Raw genomic sequence first — 10,216 nt, forward strand, 5'->3', positions numbered from 1 at the left:
TAAAACTTGTCTTCCCTGAATGTTCCAGGGGCCTGGTTGGGGGGCACAGGACAAACTTGCTCTCAGTTTGGCCAACCCAAATACAATTCGTTCTGCTTAAAACTCACATCACTGTCTGTGTGTCTCTAGTGGCGAGCACGTGGGTGTCACAGATGTGTGGACAGAGGCAGGCAAGGCTGAGAAGGTGGCAGGGCAGGGAGGGCTTTAGCCTGAGTCTGTCTTAGCCCACAGAGGGGAGGGCAGGTAACTGACTGCACCTGCCTGGCAAGCCGCCAAAGGCCCAGAGTGAGCTTTCTGTGTGGGAGGCACAGAGCTCATGATAGAAATGCCGGAAGTTGTGCGTTGACCAGAAGTCTGAGTGTGGGGACCAAAGACCAAAGTGCTTTGGGATTTATAGCTTCCCACTCACTTCTAGCATCAGGAATTCCATCCATTTATTTGCTCATTGTGGTCAGGTGGGTTATTTTTATCATTCATGCATTTCCATACACAAGTACCCTTGTAAGTATTCCTAGATTTCTGTCTTGTAATTGATGTGGGCCTGAGCATATTACTTTCCATTCACACAGAGATAAGAATTCTAAATGGAGACACAGCAGCATGCGCAAATAGCCATGGGATTTATTGAAGGTGAGACAGAAAATGTTCACTTTATGCACGTGTGTGCGCTGCCTCACACAGAGAAGTACCCACAATGAGTGGGTCAGAGGGAGAGAAAGAGAAAACCAAGCCTGCAAGGCACCCCCAGCCATGGTCTGTGGCAGAAAGAGGCTCTCCCCAGTTCTCAGCTTCTTTCATGAGTAGGGGGTGGGGCTTCAGCAGGTGTGACGCCACCTGGGAATTTTATGGCCCCTCCCTGTGATGGTTTTTATAATTTAAAAAATATGATGTACTTGGGCTGACTCTGTGGCTCACTTGATTAATCCTCTGCCCATATGGGTGCCGGGTTCTAGACCCGGTTGCTCCTCTTCCAGTCCAGCTCTCTGCTGTGGCCCGGGAGGGCAGTGGAGGATGGTCCAAGTGCTTGGGCCCTGCACCCCATGGGAGAGCAGGAGGAAGCACCTGGCTCCTGGCTTCAGATGGGCGCAGCACCAGGTGTTGCAGCCATTTGGGGGGGTGAACCAACAGAAGGAAGACCTTTCTGTCTCTCTGTCTATAACTCTACCTGTCAAATTAAAAAAAATGTACTTATTTGAAAGTCAGAGTTGAGAGAAAGAAGGACACACACACACACAGAGAGAGAGAGAGAGAGAGAGGAGGGAGAGGGAGAGAGAGAGAGAGCTTCCATATGCTGGTTCACTCCCTAAATGGCTGCACTGGCTGGGGCTGGGCCATGCTGAAGCCAGGAGCCAGGAGCCAGGAGCTTCTTCTGGGTCTCCCACATGGGTGCAGGAGTCCAAGCACCTGGGCCACCTTCCGTTGCTTTCCCAGGTGCAATAGCAGGGAGCTGGATTGGAAGTGGAGCACCCATATGGGATGCTGGCACTGCAGACAGGCGGCTTAACCTGCGGAGCCACGGGACTGGCCCCTCAATGCGGAGTTCAATATCCATATGATGATGCGTCTCCTCTTCTTGCTTCCAGGTGAGACACAGGGGCATCCTGGGGAGGCGGTATCTTTGAATGGCGGGTACAGAGATAACATGCAGGACTGCATGGGTTTGACTTATCCAGGCTTAACTAGCTGCCTGCCTACTCACACCATATCCCGCGGACCTCCGAACCTTCTCTGTACGTCGGGATCAGGCCCGAGCTGCTGTTCCCTTTGCTGTTGTGGATACACTGATCAGACTCACTTTCATCTGCAAAGGTAAGCCCTGGGACCAACACCTTCCGGCACACAGCTGGAAGCGAAGGAAAACACAGGAGGGCTCTCCGGCCTTTCGCCAGCTGTGGAGTTACTTGGGACCAGATGCGAGGCGCTGCCCAGCACCTTGCAGGTGAGTGCACGCTTGACTTCTTGGTGGATCTCGAGGTCAGAAGAGCTCAGGGGAAGATCCAGCTTCCCTTTACTCCAAGTCCCTTAACTTGGCACTGCTCTTCTGGGTTCTGAGCCCTTTGAGGGAAGCTCGGTCAGGGGCCACAGAAACGTAAGTGATTCGGGGACAACAGTGGAGCCGCTCCCAAGGCTGCTGAAGTCTGCTTTCTCCCAGCTCCTTTTATGTGTGGGCTTCTCTAGGGGAGGGATGGGTGGCAAGCAGATTTATGGACCACCCCTTGGGTAGATAATCAACCTTGACATTTCTGGAAGAATCCATTAGCGTAGCAGTAGGCACTGCAGACATCCCTGCCTCCTGTGAAGAGAATATAATACAAGGTTATTTTCTACACGTCCCCAAAGGAGGGTGTATATCACTTTAAATGTGTATTCCCTCGCAGTAAAGAAGAGAGGCGACTGAGAATGCGTAGGGATGTCTGGATGGTCACCGGAGTGGCTGGAGCCACAGAAATGAATCCAAGGCTTTGGTCCATCCTTAACCCTGTCAGCCTCAGTGTCTGCCCACAGATTATCCTCTGAATGTGACTTGCAAACGCCAGGCATTGGTCATGAGAAGTACAGATGGTTCTGTGCATACTTACCGCCCCAGTGGGAAGCAGCGCCACTTGCCTGCTGATAGCTCATTCTAAGCAGGGACAAATAGCTTCCTTTCCGGTTGTGCTGAGAGCCGAAGTTTTTCATATTATAAAAAGATGCTGTTTGAATTATTGTTTGCTTGTGCTCTGATGTGAGAAGAGAGAGATACACGTGTGGATGGCAAAGCCCCTTTCCAGCTGAGATGAGAGGGAAGAAGGGGCCGCAAGCTGGCAGGGCCTCTGTGGTTCCCGTCTGCACGCAGATCCTGGGGTAGCGGAAAGACACCTTCCATGATAAGGGCGAGATGCAGATTCAGAAAGCAAGTGCAAAAGCCTCCAAGGTCACGGGCTTTCTCTGAGAGAAGAGAGCTAATGAAGGAGGCCAGGCAGGAATGAGTCTGTCTATAGCAGTTTTCCATTGGCCTTTGTTATGCGCAAGACAATTAGGTGACCATCAAAGCTGAGCTCTTCAGGGACAGCAAAGCCCAGCCCCCGCAGGAAGGTCACAGATCAGCTCCCACTCACCTGTGAACAAAGACCTGTCCTCCAGATGTCATTTGCCAGTCTGCTCTCTGCGCTTTGAGGATTCCATGATCCTGAGTGGGAAGTTGAAGGGTTCTCAGCGGAGGTGAGGTGGGTTCTCTCCAGAAAGTCAGGCAGAGCCTGAGCAGGCACATAGATGTGTATTCCGTGTGTGTTTGGAGGTGAGGCACCCCAAGACACAGACTCACGTTAGCCCAGCCCTAAGAGGCAGAAGGAAAAAGACCAAGTAGCAATCCACTACTTTGCAGCAAGAGACTTAGCAGTTGGCGCACTGTGTCAGCAAGCCTGCCCCGGGGGCTCTGGAAGAATGGGAAACTCCAGTGCCTAAGAAGCCAGGGAGGCAAAGAAATGAGTGGGCCCGATATAAGACGAAAGGGAGTTGTGGAGACTGTGCTGAACAGGGACCGGTGCCCCTTCTGAAATATGCAGCCTTTATCATCTCTGCCTTTGTCGCTTTTCAGGGTTCGGGTGTCCAGAGTTTCTGACTTCAGAGGTCGGAGATTCAGATTTTATTTTTTAAAAATAAATATTGATTGTATTTATTTGAAAGAGTGACAGAGAAAGGAGTAGAAGGAGACAGATCTTCCATCCACTAGTCCACTCCCCAGATGCCCACAATAGTTGGAGGTGGGCCTGGCAAAAGCCGAGAATTAGGCACTCCATGTGGGTGGCAGGAATCCAAGTACTTGGGCCATCATCTGCTACCTCCCAGGCACATTAGCAGGAAGCTGGGTTGGACATGGAGGCAGGACTTGATCCCAGAAACTGTGATGGGAATGTGTGTGTCCCAAGTAGTGGCTTAACCCACTATACCAAAATCATGGCCCAGAGATTCAGAGTTATAGAAGAAACTGCCCAATGCATAAATAGGATACTGTGCCACATACAATATTTAGTTCCACGGACTGAGATATATGATGGTGGTTTCACAAGATTATATCCATTGTTTAGCAGTGTGGTAACTGCCTTAGTTTGTATAGATATAGTCTGTGCTGTTTGCACAAGGATGAAGTCAGCTAACAATGTGTTTCTCAGGCTGTACCCCTGTCATTAAGCAATGCATGGCTATGCGCACTGAGCAACCAATTTTTAGGTTAAAAACATCATTTTGCAAGCCAAACAGTCTGTACACTTCTCATTTGCAGATGTTAATTAAATTATACCCAGAAGTCTGTTTTCTTTCCTTTTCCCTTTTTTTTTTTTTTTTAAAAGATTTATTTATCTGAAAGGCAGAGTTACAGAGAAAGAAAGGGAGATTCAGAGAGAGAGGTCTTCCATCTGCTGATTCACTCCCCAAATGGCTGCAACAGCCAGGGCTGGGCCCAGTGGAAGCCAGGAGCCTGGAGCTCCATCTGAATCTCTCACATGGGTGGCAGGGGCCCAAGCACTTGGGCCATCATCCAGGCTCATTAGCTGGGAGCTGGATCAGAAGTGGAACAGCTGGGACGTGAACTAGTGCTCATATGGATGCTGGTGTCACAGGCGGTGGCTTAACCTGCTGTGCCACATGGCAGCCCCCAGAAGTCTGCTTTGAGAGCCAATTTCAAGGCAAAGGGAGTTAGCTGGTTAACCTCAACAGTTAGCATCATCCAACTGAGAAATCTGCAGGTGCATCCGACAGGAAGGGTTGAAGCTTTGAAGCCTCTGCTTCAGCAGTGACATTTGCTTCCCACCTCCTAGCTTTCATCAAGGTCACAGTTCCCTCCACAAGCACACCTACTTCACATTGTGGTGTTTGCCAATTAAAGCACCCGCATTCCGAGGGTCCTTGGGTCCTGCTTTCTCACCGCAAGGTTCAGATTTTACAGCCTCCCTGCTCTTCCCTAAGATTCAAGGGCATGCAGATAGACAATCGATCTTTGTTTATTTCTTCCTTTTTTTCTTCATTCCTTCCTCTTTCCCTCTGCTTCTTTTCCTCCATAAAAGATTTATGTATTCATTTATTTATTTGAGATGCAGACTTACAGAGAGACAGAGAGAGTGAGAGTGAGCAAGTGAGAGAGAAACAGAGAGGTATTCCATCCCTTGGTTCACATCCCAAATGGTTGCAACTGTCAGGGTTGATCCAGGAGGAAGCTGGGAGCCTGGAACTCCATCTGGGTCTCCACGTGGGTGCAGGGACCCAAGCACTCAGGCCGTCTTCCACTGCCTTCCCAGGGACAATTCTAGGGAGCTGGATCGGAATTTGGAGCAGCCAGAACTTGAACTGCTGTCCATATGGGAGCCTAGCACTGAGGTTGGCAGCTTAACCCGCTATGCCACAGTGCCGACCCCTGGACAATGTTCATTATTAAGACGAGATTTTTCTTGTTTAATTTTCCAAAGTAACAACAAGGATATTGATAAAATTCATTCATTCAACAAGTACTTATTGAGCTGCTGCGACGACCCAGCAACAAGCTGGTTAGAGAACAACCAGAGCTCAGGGAATCCCCATCTGAGTCAGCCCCTCCTCCACCAAGTGCTTTCAACGTGCCAGCATCTCTGCAAAACATTTTGTGTCTTTAGCTCAGTTCTTCTCCAGGCCAGCTCCACCACATCCACATTGTAATGATCTTTGCTTTATGATTAAGAAAACCATAGCTAGTCCAGGTCAAATGACTCCGCCTCTGCTCTCTAGGGAGACACCGTAGGGCCCTCAGTTGCTAACCTGGTACTGATGACCCAGCTTCTTCCAATTCAACACTGGCTGAGGAATGGACTTGGTGATGATAACAGTTTTGCCTTTTGTTAAAAACTTGTTTATTTTCATTTTATTTGAAAGGTTGAAAGGGAGGGGCACAGAGAGAAAGAGAGAGAGAGAGAAATACCTTACATCTGCTGGTTCACTCCCCAAATGCATGCAACAGCCAGGGCTGTGCCAGACCTCAGGACGGAGCCTGACCTCCACTGGGATCTCCCACAAGGGCGGCAGTGACGTAGGTGCCTGGGCTAGTACCTGCTGCTTCCCAGGGTGGCACGAGCAGGAAGCTGCAGCAAGAACGGAGTAGCGCAGACTTGAACCAGGCACCCTGATACGGGATGTGAGTGTCCCTAGCAGCGTGCTAACCGCTGCATGGAATGCCTGCCCCGATGACTGTTATTATTCTGATGGGAATTCCACACATGTATTAAAGTCCTGTCAAAGTTAAGAACTGCTAATAATAATTATTGAGATGCCATTTGTTACTTTCTGTCAGGCTTCGTGCTAAGTACTTTATATGAAATGAAATCTCGAAGCTTGTAAGTCAGCACTATTACACCTTTAGAAAAGAAGCTGGATCCCAGAGAAATCATCATCTTGTCCAATGTGACACAGGGGTCACTGCACATCCCTAGAACGGGGCTGGGGAAACTTTTTTCTCCAAGGGCCATTTGGATATTTATAGCATCATTTGTGGGCCACACGTAATTATCGGCTTGAAAATTAGACTGCAATAGATACACTGAATTTCGAGTCTTGCCTGTGGTTGCCTTGGTAGGGCCAGACCCAATGATTTTGCTAGCTTTATGTGGCCTGCGGGCCGGACAGTCCCCACCGCGGGCATGGGGATGCTGACCTGTGGACAGTGGAGTTAGGCAGGTGCACAGTCTAATCAGCTGGCCACAGAGGTCATTCATGGTGGCACTGAGAACCAACGCAGAGCAGAAATCAGTAAGACTGGGACACAGGTGAAGGGGCCGGTGGCAGGAACACTGTCAAGGTCAGGTTTGAAAGGGGATTTGCCTGTGAAACAATCTTGGCCACACGGCAATCTTGCCCACAGTCAACCCTGAGCATTGGAAGAGGTGGCTCAGCTAAGTAATTGGCCCCGAAAGCGAGTGCCTGGTTGCTTGTCTGTAAGGTCGTGAGAATCTTGCCTCACTGTCTGATCCACTCAGTGTCTTTGATCTGACTTGAGAATGGAGCTAACTCTTGTGAGCAGGTATTGTGACACCGTATGGATAATGTGGAGTAAACAACTGGCTTCCAGAGCCAAGTCTAGGTCCCAGGGCTTCAGGAAAGTCAGACTGTTCTGTAGATGGTGAGAATTTTCCTGTTGATGCTTGCCCTATTGTCTTAGGTAGGACTGGGGAAGGAAGTGTTTTCTTAAGGCTTAAAAATAAACAAGTACATAGGATGCGATCAAAAACCATAAAGCAAGCGAGTCCCGGGAGAAATGCCAGCCAGGCTTCTGACGGAGGTGCCAGCAGCCAGGGCGGCAGCACAGCCACACAGATGGCCCACGAGAGAGTCGCTCTGCTGTTTTAGGATTTCAGACCTGGAGGGGGCTTCAGGGACCAGCCCACCCAGCCCTTCTTACGAGGAAAATTCTTGAGGACCAGCAAGATAGAGCGACTTTCTCAAGCTCACACAGCTAACAAGGGAAGAGGACTGGGATAATAGTTTCCTGAAATCCTTATTCTATGCCAGAGTAAGGTTTCTGTCATCCTTGATAAGTGCTTGTAGTCGCTGGGCTGCTAACGTGAATATTTATTAATGTTGAATTTTTAAAAAGAATTTTAATTTTTATACTTCATATCATATTTTTATTTATCAAACGGTCCTATTTAGCCCAGTTTATAAAATTTTAAAAATTTAAACATTATTTATAAAGGTAATGAATCCCTTTTCATTTTGAAAGCTTTCTAAATGTATAAACAAATAAGGAACCTCTCCCAAGTATTTAAACATCACTAAACAAATCTCACAGGATTACCAGCGTGTTAGTTTTTTTTTTTTTTAAAAACAAGATTTAGTTATTTATTCAAAAAGCAGAGAGAGACAGGGGCTGAGCCAGAGACCCTCTGTGCACTGGTCACTCCCCAGACAGCTGCAAACGCCACGGCTGGGCCGAGCCAGAGCCCAGGGCTGGGAGCTGCGCTCGGGGCCCGCAGGTGGCAGGAACCCGACTCCTGGAGCGTCCTCCTCCGCCCTCCAGGCACGTTAACAGGAGCCGGGCTGAGCGGAGCGGCCAGGATCTAAACGATCCGGGTGGACGCCGGCGTGGACGCTGGCGGTGCCACACTCGGCCCCTGAGTCGTAGGTGCTTCAGCACAGCTGGGACACTTAACACCCATGGACCTAAGAGGCACAATCTAATTTAACGTAATCTCACTTTTTCAGCAAGAAGCGCCAGGCTAACGGGTTATTCTTTAACATACTAAATTCTCTAGACTATCTTAGACACATTAAGTCCCAAGTACATAGACTGTCCCAATGTTTACAAAACCCGATTCTTAACGGAAAAAGTATTAATTCCACAGACCTGGTGAGCTCCACTGTCTCCTCGCCAGTCTAGACCGTCCTCGCCGTTAACGGAAACTCGCTGTCCCCGACCTCCTGGGGCCGCCGTCATGGCGGCTGCTGCGGCTGCGGACGGAAGCCCAGGAGGGACCTGACTGTTACCCAGGGAGCCGCCCCAGGGTGCTCGCCACATCGCCACATCTTGAACCATGTTCCCCAGTGGCGCCGCGGAAATGGCGCATTCTTTTTTTGGCATGGCGTCTCCTTTCCCACTCCGCTGGAGGTGCTCTGAGCTCCCGTGGATTCTGCTGATCTCTCTCTCGTCTTCTGGAGCCCCCGGGTCCTGTGGCCCAGCCCTCAACTCCTACAGACGCTTCAGTGACATCCACTTGCCCTCTGTGTGGCCATAACAGGGCTGTGTTGGGCTCTGTGGCTACTGCACCTAGTGGTATCCCAGATGCCCTTCATCACAGGATGACAGGACGGCCAGCTGCTGGGAGTGGCTGCTGACTGTGAAACATACCCTCCCCCTTACAGGAAAAAGACCTCAGAAACACCCATTGTCCTATAAGCCTCTCAGGCACGGCCAGCTGCCCCAGGTAAGTAGTGGCCAAGTCTCACAAGGCCAGTCTTACTGTGATCTTAAGAATGACCTTTTAGGGAGGCTGGAAGTCAGACACATGGAACAGGAAGTCTGAGTGGCTTCTGAGCAGGAGTCACTTCTTGTAGTCCATGGACTAAGAAGCTGTGGACAGAGGAAGCAAGCAATGGCTTCAAATAGGAGTTCTAAATCAAGTCTCACCTCGAGGGGCAGCTGTTATATTGCATCTGAGTTGCTTCTTTTTGAACATGCTCCTGGGTCAGGGCTGTTGGGGACGGGAGATTGAACGGGGCCTGGTAGAGTCCTGCACACTACTGGGTTAATCCGAATTTGTTTTATACATATATAACCTGTGTGTATTTGTAAATATGTATGTATTTCTATATTTCATAGGAAAAGGGAACTAAACAGATGACCCTCTTCCTACTTTATTTATACAAATATTTAGCGAAGCGTGACAACATTTGAGTGTACAGGAGGCGTGGCGTGTGTTCCTCTGGGAAAGTTCAGCCCATCAGTAGGGGCCCACAGTGTTCAAACCAATTCAACATTTCAGAATAGGATGGAAGATGGAATAACACAAACGCCTGGATTTTTTGCAAACAGAACTATGTGGCTGCACAAGTCAGTGTTCCCACATGGTGACAGTGCTAGTGCTGGGTGGCAGCCGTCCCCACTAGAGGGGGCTTGTAGTCTTCATTCACTGTCTCCCTTATTCCCTCTTTTGTATGTCACACTGAGTGTCAGCTGCTGTTGCTATCATACTCACCCTGTTGGTTTTCTTAACGCAGTAGTTCAAGGAAGTAGCATGATTCTATTAAAAACAGAAAGACCAAAGGGATTGCAAGTTTTGAGAAATAAGATAGACAACAGTTCTGTGAGAACAGAGACCATTTCTAAGTATATATCTATATCTATATCTATATCTATTTTTTAACATGTGGGGTTTTCTTAGATTCTGCCAGCTTTGTACATGGACTTGGCTTTGGAGTTCCTGTTGGTGGGTGAATGTGCAACCCCTGAGCAAACTTTACTTGGCATTAGGTCCCTAATTCCCTTCGGCTTCTTAACAAAAATCATGACCAACTTGCTGTAATCTCCTGCGCAGCCTGGAAAATGGGGGAACTTGACAAACTTTAGCAGACCCCTCCTTTTAGTTTCTATTTTTATTTTTTTAAACAATGTTCACATTTTTATTTATTTTCATCTTGCTTGAAAGGCAGGGAGAGAGAGAGAGAGAGAGAGAGAGAGAGAGAGAAACCTTCCATCCACTTGTCTAGTAGTCCCCAAATC

General features: G+C 48.9%; 1 long non-coding RNA gene across 2 annotated transcripts; it reads right to left on the reverse strand.

The window, feature by feature from the left end:
• Nucleotides 1–601: 601 nt before the first annotated feature.
• On the reverse strand, nucleotides 602–8,945 carry LOC127484640 (uncharacterized). Of its 2 annotated transcripts, XR_016226567.1 has the most exons (4): nucleotides 8,345–8,943; nucleotides 3,099–3,316; nucleotides 2,580–2,839; nucleotides 602–2,293 (listed from the first exon to the last, which is right to left on the reverse strand). It is a non-coding gene; the product is annotated as an uncharacterized LOC127484640 (long non-coding RNA). The 2 variants fall into 2 exon arrangements; XR_016226566.1 differs by having other exon boundaries at nucleotides 2,580–3,316; nucleotides 8,345–8,945.
• Between the last annotated feature and the right edge of the window lie 1,271 nt (nucleotides 8,946–10,216).

Source organism: Oryctolagus cuniculus, chromosome 20 (assembly GCF_051225735.1).
Source record: "Oryctolagus cuniculus isolate XC-2025 breed Fujian yellow rabbit chromosome 20, ASM5122573v1, whole genome shotgun sequence".
In the NCBI taxonomy this organism is placed as follows: Eukaryota; Metazoa; Chordata; class Mammalia; order Lagomorpha; family Leporidae; genus Oryctolagus; species Oryctolagus cuniculus.